The following is an 8,571-nucleotide window of genomic DNA, read 5'->3' on the forward strand; positions in this document are numbered from 1 at the left end:
AATTTTTAAGGAAAAAACTTTTTATAACAATGCAAAATATTGTTGTGATTATGGAAAGAAAAGTATTCTAGAGTTTTCACATTGTCCAAGTGGAGTTTATGCAAGTATTCTAGGTCGAGTTTGATGTTCTTTTTTGTGGGGTTGCCTAGGAGGACGTGAATTAGAGGCTGCATTATCTAGATTTCTTTGCTAATATACTCAACACCGTTTATGAGAGTTTATGTATCGTTGAAGAAATCAATAATAACAGTTCCATTAATGATCTGATAGGTAACTTTACCCAAACTACAATTTTTTATTTTGACGTATATATTTCGGGGCGACATACCCCCAAAGGTCAAAGGGTAATATAGGTCCCAGGGCGAAACGTTAATTGGTATCCACGATGGAGCATAAAATTGGGAAATGCCTGCTGAACCAACACCAACAGCTCTACTACCAAACCCTACCTCCACCCCTTCGTGGTGACCTCTGGGAGTCTTTCTTAACGAAAAGCTGCAGACGGAGAAGGATGAAGACGAGTCTTCCACGCCTAAAAACGGGACAAATTGTACCAACTGGTCCTCCAGGTTGGGGGTTGGGTAGGGCTGACAACCCTACACGAAAAACAACTTGTTACGAAACCACAACAGGCGCCTTGGACTGGACGGATTACACAACGTGCGCTCCCTGTGCAGGAATGAAGCTGATGAGCAGCTAGCCGATACCCTGTCCCCATATAGGGCTGATGTAACAGCGTTACAGGAGATGCGTTGGACACGGGCCGGTTTCCTGGAGAAGAGTCGCTACACCATTTATTATAGTGGCCATCCAGTAAACCATGTGCTGGGAGTAGGTTTCTTAGTCAGCCAAAAATGAAACAAAGCTGATAATAGCTTTGAAAACATAAGCGAACGGCCATGCACTTTGTGCTTGCGAGGCAAGTTTAGAAATATAAGCCTCATTAACGTTCACGCCCCTACAGAAGAGACTGCAGAGTCGTAGAAGGATACTTTCTACGAGGCAGTAGAACGAACCCTCGAAGCCTGTCCCAGATATGATATCAAAGTCATACTTGGGGATTTTAACAGCCAAGTAGGGAAGGAGCCCGTATTCAGGCGATACGCTGGCTCCCATAGCTTACACCAAAAACAAATGATAACGGACTGCGGATTATTCAATTAACAGTGTCACACGAAATGGTTGTTGGAACACAGACTTCCGCGACACCTATAAGAGGGAAATGGATGCCGCAATAACCGCAGTCAACAGAGGACCTGGAGAAATGATCTTCACAACCACCTGAAGAGCGTTATCATTGATACGGCCAAAAACATACTTGGCCCCAGCCGCAAAAATATTCGGAACGGTTGGTTTGACGATGAATGTGAGCTAGCAACGGAATGGAAGAATGCTGCATAACCACGTACCGATTATCAAAAAACACGGGCACGCGCAGAGACTTATTACGAACTCCGTCGAGCGGAGAAGCGACTTCACACACGGAAAAAGGAAGCTTGGGAGAACCAACAAGTCTGTGAACTAGAAAAGTACAGGGAGCAACCGCACCAGGCGCGGAAGTTTTACTAACAAGTCAGCAGGATGAAGTCTTATACACCTCGATGTTCATCCTGCCGAGACAAAGAGGGAAATTTGATTTCCGACAGAATGGGCATATTGGAGCGATGGATTGAGTACTTTGATGAGCTACTGAACAACCAGAACATCGGCGAGTTGGAGGTCCCGCCAACTGAAGACGACGGACAAATACTGCCACCACCAAGTATAGAAGAAACAGTCCGTCGGATTAAAAATCATAAGTCGCCAGGAGCTGATGGAATTACAGCCAAATAAGTTAAATATGGAGGCGGCCAGTTACACTAAGTGGTTCATCAATTTGTGCTCAAGGTATGGGACAGCGAATCAATGCCTGACGATTGGCAACGAAGCATTATCTGCCTCATACATAAAAAGAGAGATATCACACAGTGCAGCAATTATAGAGGTATCACGTTGTTGAGTACCATCTATAAGATATTCTCCGCTAACTTGCTAGGCCGGATAGTCCCATATGCCCAGAACATCATTGGTCCATACCAAAGAGTCTTCACTCCAGGCAAATCAGAAACAGATCAGATTTTCTCTGTGCGACAATCGATGGAAAAACTGTTGGAATATGGACAACAGTTGCACCATCTATTCATCGACTTTAAAGCCGCCTATGATAGCATAGCCAGGGTAAAACTGTACACGGCCATGAGAGAATTTGGTACCCCGATGAAGTTGATAAGACTGACTAGGCTGACCCTGACCAATGTGCGAGGCCAGATAAAAACAGCAGGATCACTCTCAAGACCATTCAACATCAACAACGGTCTACGACAAGGGGATGCCCTATCATACGTCCTCTTTAACCTGACCCTCGCGAAAGTTATCCGTGATGCTGAGGTAAATGCAAGAGGTACGATCCTCTTTAAGTCCACCCAACTACTGGCCTATGCTGACGATATTGACATCATGGGAAGAACCACCCGAGACGTACAAACTGCCTTCATTCAGATCGAGCAGGCGGCGATTGGCGCGAGATCTTGGGCTGCTTATCAATAAAGGCAAGACAAAGTATATGGTGGTAACATCAGCACCGAAAACCAGCCAACCAATAACATCAAACCGCACTGGTCAAACGGGAAGAATAAGGATAGGAGACTACAACTTTGAGACCCTTGATAATTTTTCCCATCTAGGGTCGAAAATCACAACCGATAACAGCTACGATGATGAAACCCACGCACGATTGTTGGCAGCCAATAGAGCCTATTTCAGCTTACAAAAACTGTTCAGATCGAAACGTCTCACCATAGGGTCATAGCTCTTACTGTATAAGACAATGATCTTGCCAGTCCTCATGTATTCCTCGGAGGCTTGGGTTCTTAGCAAGAAGAATTGCGGAATCTTGGCCGCGTTCGAGAGAAGAATCCTCCTAAGAATTTTTGGCCCCCTACATGAGGATGGTCGATTCCATAGCCTACATAACGACAAAATCTATGTGCGATACCATGACCGTCCGGTCGTGGATAAAATCCGGCTCAATAGGTTACGGTGGGCGGGTCACTTAATCCGTATGGATGAGGATTATTTCACCCGGAAAGTCTATAAGGGCAATATCTATGGTAGAAAAAGAAGACGAAGCAGACCCTGCCTAAGATGGAGCGATGGCGTAGGTCAGGACGCCAGACAGTTTTTAGGGATATCGAATTGGTGGACCTTGGCCCAAAACCGTGATGTCTGGAGTTCCTTATTAAGCCAGGCCTAGACCGGATACCGGTTGTTGCGCCGTTGATGATGATGATGATGATGTATAATATTCTAAACCTATAATCATGAAAGACTTATCTTTTTATTTAGAATTCCACTTATTTATATTGTTCTATTTGATTTTTAAGGTTTTGTGTAAAACAAAACCTTATTAAAATCGATTCAATGTCTGTCTGTCTGTCTGTCACACGCATTTTTCTCCAAACGGCTAAACCGATCCGAACGAAATTTGGTGGACGGATGGGAACTATGAAATCCCACGCATACAGCGAGTGGCATAAAGTTAGGTTGAGTTTGAAGGGGGGCTCCTCATACATGCAAAGGGGGGATTCAACATTTTTTTTCACCGAATATAGTTGTGTAGGGTATCAAATGAAAGGTCTCGATTTTTACTTTCCGAAACTGACATTAGTTTTGGCATAAATTGCAAAGTGCGTGAGCAAGGAGTCAAAATGTATGCACTTGAACTGAGACAGGACTCATTTTCGGAAACTACCCAACCTAAAAATCCGAAATCAGGGTGGTGCGCCTAGATGAAATCTAGGCCTCAAAATATGTCCCATTCCGATATCTGCACAAATAAACTTACTAATAGTATATTACTACTTTTTAGAAATTTACTGAAAAAGCCCCCTTAAATTCATCCTAGGACTTCCGAATTTTGTACCAGTATAGGGGACAATATTTCGTATATACGTGCTAAATTTCATGGAAATCAGGCAATTAATGCCAAAGTTACAGCAGTTCAAACTTAGCAATTTCGCGCGAGTTTACTGCTTCCAAAGCCATGCAGCCCTTTTTAAGGTTTTGTGTAAAACACTTATGTGAAATCTAATCTTCGAGATATGTCCCATTCCGGTATCGGCTCAAAAAATTTACTAATAGTATATTATCAACTTTTAGAAATAGACTAAAACACTCCCCTTAAGTACATCCTAAGTGTACTAAATTTTGCACCGACATAGAGGACAGCCTCGTGCATACACATGCCAGGTTTCATGAAAATGCAACTATTAGTGGGAAAGTTATAGCAGTTCAAACTTATCAATTTCGTGCTAATTAACAGCATTCTAAGCCATACAAACAAGATGCTGACGTCATAATTAACGAGAATAATTGAAATTCCAGTGATATATCAAAATTCCATTCAAGAAGAATCTAATTCTCCCTAGCCCTTTTTAAGGTTTTGTGTGAAACAAAACCTTATTAGAATCGAGACGGTGTCTGTCTGTCCGTCTGTCCGTCTGTCTGTTTGTCTGTCTGTCTGTCTGTCACACCCGATTTATTCAGAAACGGCTGGACCGATTGTCACGAAAATTAATGAGAGTATGTAATCTGATGTTCCCTTTATATGCAGTAAGTTGCACCATCTTGTGTTAAGTTTAAGGGGGGGCTCCCCATACATGTAAATGGAGGGGGCAAATTTTTTTTTCATAGAATGTAGCCATGTGGGGTATCAAATCAAAGGTTTCAATTAGTACTTTTCGAAACTGGTTCAATATTTGATGTAGGGTGAAACATAGGGGAGTGAGGGCTCAAAATATGACCGCCAAAAAGTGTAACAGGTCTCGTTCTTCGAACTTATCCAACCGAAAAATCTGAAAAAAATCACAGTGGTGCATCTCTACGAAATCTAGGCCTCAAAATATATCCGGTACAGATATCTGCACAAATAAAGTTAATAATAGTATATTTCCACATTTTAGAAATTTACCCGGCACCCCCCTTATGTTCATCCCAGAAGTACAAAATTTGGCATGCGTGTAATGAAGAATATGGTGCATAGTTTGGTCAAGTTTGAAGAAAATCCAACTATTACTAACAAAGTTATAGGGGGTGAAACTTCACATTTTTTTGTGAATTTCGTGCACTCTACAACCTGCATGACGTCATCATCACATATCAATTCTTCAATACCTCAACGAAATGAGTTCTTATGAATTGGGTTCCAGAGAATTATTTTGTTTTAGTTTTTTAGTTATCTGTCAACCGGACATGTGTGTATGTAGGTATATAATATATGCGTGCTAATGAACTTTGCGGGTAGTGCCTAATTCAAATAGACATAAGAAGTAAATCCGAAATATGGGTACGATCCATTTATATACGTGCATATATGTGTACAGTATTCGGAAATAGACAGTTTGTTTGTTTAGGGTGAGCGTAATGTGTACGTATGTCTCGTAGTTTGGAAAAATATAAAGGATTATGTTGGATTTGTAGCTATATACGGATAGAAAAATGTGCATTGAAATTTCTTACATAAGATGAACACAAAACCTTTATACCCGAAGCACGAGCTTGCGGTATTCCGACTTGTTTATACTTAATGTTGGTTAAATTGTTTTCATTCGCTAATATTATAATATTAAACTGAAAGCGTGAAGCGTATGAGGTTGACCATTATCAACACAGGGCTTTCCATCAAATGATTTATTATCGCTTTCTAGAAAATAGAGGGAAATGGAATTTTTAGCTATATTACACGGAGCTGTCGTGTACTCGTCGCTCCTCACATCTTTTTCTTTTTCTTCAGCCTTCAGTTCACAAGCGGGGTCGGCTCGTGATGATCGGTTTCGTCATTTTGTTTTATCAAATGCCTCATTAGGATGTAATCGCGAGACCTTTAAATCCCCATCCAGCGTATTAAGCCACCATTGTTTTGGCCGGCTTTTTGGTTGCTTACCATTGCTTTCGATGTTCTGATCAATACTGGTTGTTGAATTCTCGTTAGCGTGAATTACGTGACCACACCATCGAAAACGCCTCTCTTGCAGTTTTTCCACGATCGATGCAAACCCATATCGATCGCGGATATTCTCATTTCAGACGTAATCAAAACGTGGCACGCCACCAGTGCAATGCAACATCTTCGTCCCCATTACCGCAAGACGCCGTTCATTGTCCTTTATAGTCGGCCAACACTCAGAACTATAGAGAGCGGCAGGCGGACGACATTGCAGTAAATTTTAGATTTGGGTCGTGCGCTGATACGTCGATCACAAAGAACACCAGTTGGGAAATGCCACTTCATCCAGGTTGCATTAATGCGTGAAACAATTTCATTACGCAGTTCTCCATTGTCTGATAGCGTTGACTCGAGATATTTAAATCGCTGAGTTCTGGCAATGGCAGTAACCTGCCCTTCGAGATACTTAAATCGCTCAGTTCTGGCAATGGCAGTAACCTGCCCAGAACTGAACGATTTCAATATCTCGGGTCAATGCTATAAGCCAATGGAGAACTAAGTTATGCACATAGGGAAACACAAAACCTTTTATACCTGAAGCATCAAGCTTCCGGTTTCCCGACTTGTTTTTATTTCGGTTCGTTTTTCGTTGAATTTGGTGTTATTTGCCAAGTTGGTGAAGACAAATGCCTTCCTCCCATTTCTTGAATTTAGTTTAGACACCGACATCTTTTGTTGTTGTGTTGTTTCACCTCACATTCTTAATTCTTTCCATTTTTCCTTCTACAACCAATGACCATAAATTTCCGTCTTTTCCTCTCGAAGATTTCGGTTATAGACGGAGACATTGCCTTTTGAAGTTTCCTGTTTGGTTACCTAAATTCTCCAAAGATTTGCTAACTTTTTCAACCTTTTACGTAACATTCCTGGAAGAGCGTTTAATGGAAATACTTAAACAAGTTCAACTTAATGTCATTAATTAGGACGATATCACCTTGGCATCAGATCTTTAATTCAATTTATTTTCTATCTCATTTCACCCATTTAAGACACATCCCCCAGATGACGACGACAACAATAGATGTTCAATCGATGCACATTAATTAAATTCCTCTTTGATGGATGACCATTAAAGAATGGCTTCCCGATTTATTTACAAATACCTGGGGGCAAAATCCTTTTCATAGATTGACCATGAATCTTCCGTATACCTATATCCGAGGAAACTAAATCCCATATTCCCTCCTGACGGGAGATAATTTAATATGCAAACAGAGGTGCCAGAATAAGGTTAATCGTGGCTCTTGAGGATGGTGTCAGATTGTGTATTTGCAGTCATGCGATAGTACAATGGGACACATAATTACATTTACTGTGCGGAATATTGTAGTTTGATGAATTAAAATAGTAATGGATTCATGCAGAAAAGTGTTAGTAAATATTTACTTTATTTAAGAAAAAATACCGCATTTTTATTTCGTCTTTATTTATGGTAGTTTAAAACAGATGCGTTCATTTATACTTTTTTTTATCGGAAATCAAGTAAATTAGACTTTAGTCTTGATATGACTTGATTGTAAGATTCTTTCGATTCGAAGCGTGTATTAGGGACTTCTATCACTCAATGATTGAGTACAGCGCTACCGGGTGGGGGCTTCTTGTTGATCCGCTTTTATTTAATTCGTTTTGGGCATTTAAGTCGCTGACCCTGGACGCGAGCAAAGAAGGTCTCTTGACGATTTACTGGGTAAAATCTCGAAAAATACTGAGCCTAGACTGCTTCGTAGAAATGTCTTCCAATATCGTCAAATTTTACTCTCAAGATAACTGAACCTTTTGAAGTCACGGTGGTCATTTTAAAATAAAATTAAATAAAGTTAACGAAAAACTTCACAACTTTTTATCATCTGTTCTCTTCATTGAAAATCAAAATGTCAATGTTAATTTCCTAACTTCCATTATTTTTTGCGACTAAATCCAGGCCTACTCCGCCACGGAGAACACCGGTAGTGGCAACTGTCAATCGAATTAACAACATTCTAAATAAATTTCGCATGTTGTTAACCCCAATCGAGAGGTGGTTGTAGTTTCCATATTGTCAGCTGCAAGTATTGTAGTTACATCCTCACACCTTGCTTAGATGTCTTGGGTATCACCACACAATCTGGTTCAAACGATGTGGAAGTACACCATTCTGCAAATGTGCTCGATATTGCGGGGGTCCGCGACCTAATAGTTGGGCTGAAAAGTTCGAAGGCTAACACACAGATGGCACTACTAGTATTAACTCCATATGATTTTTAATTAACCTTTTAAAATACACGTGTACAAATTTCACAGCTATCGGACTAACTTTTGTTATTTTGAAGAAAATAGGTAAAAAGGAATTTCGTGTTAATAAAGCATTGGTTTTTGGCGAGAAAAAAAACTGTTTGATGCTAAAGAAATTTAGCGCCGAGGTAATCACCGAAACTACTAGGTACTAGATATAACTCTAGGAAATACCCTAATGAACGGGACGGTCAGGAATTGGAGGGTGTCGGATGAACCCTCAATGCCTGATCACAGGATAATCAGATTCGACATTG

The sequence above is a fragment of the Hermetia illucens genome, chromosome 4, assembly GCF_905115235.1.
Source record: "Hermetia illucens chromosome 4, iHerIll2.2.curated.20191125, whole genome shotgun sequence".
Classification (NCBI taxonomy): domain Eukaryota; kingdom Metazoa; phylum Arthropoda; class Insecta; order Diptera; family Stratiomyidae; genus Hermetia; species Hermetia illucens.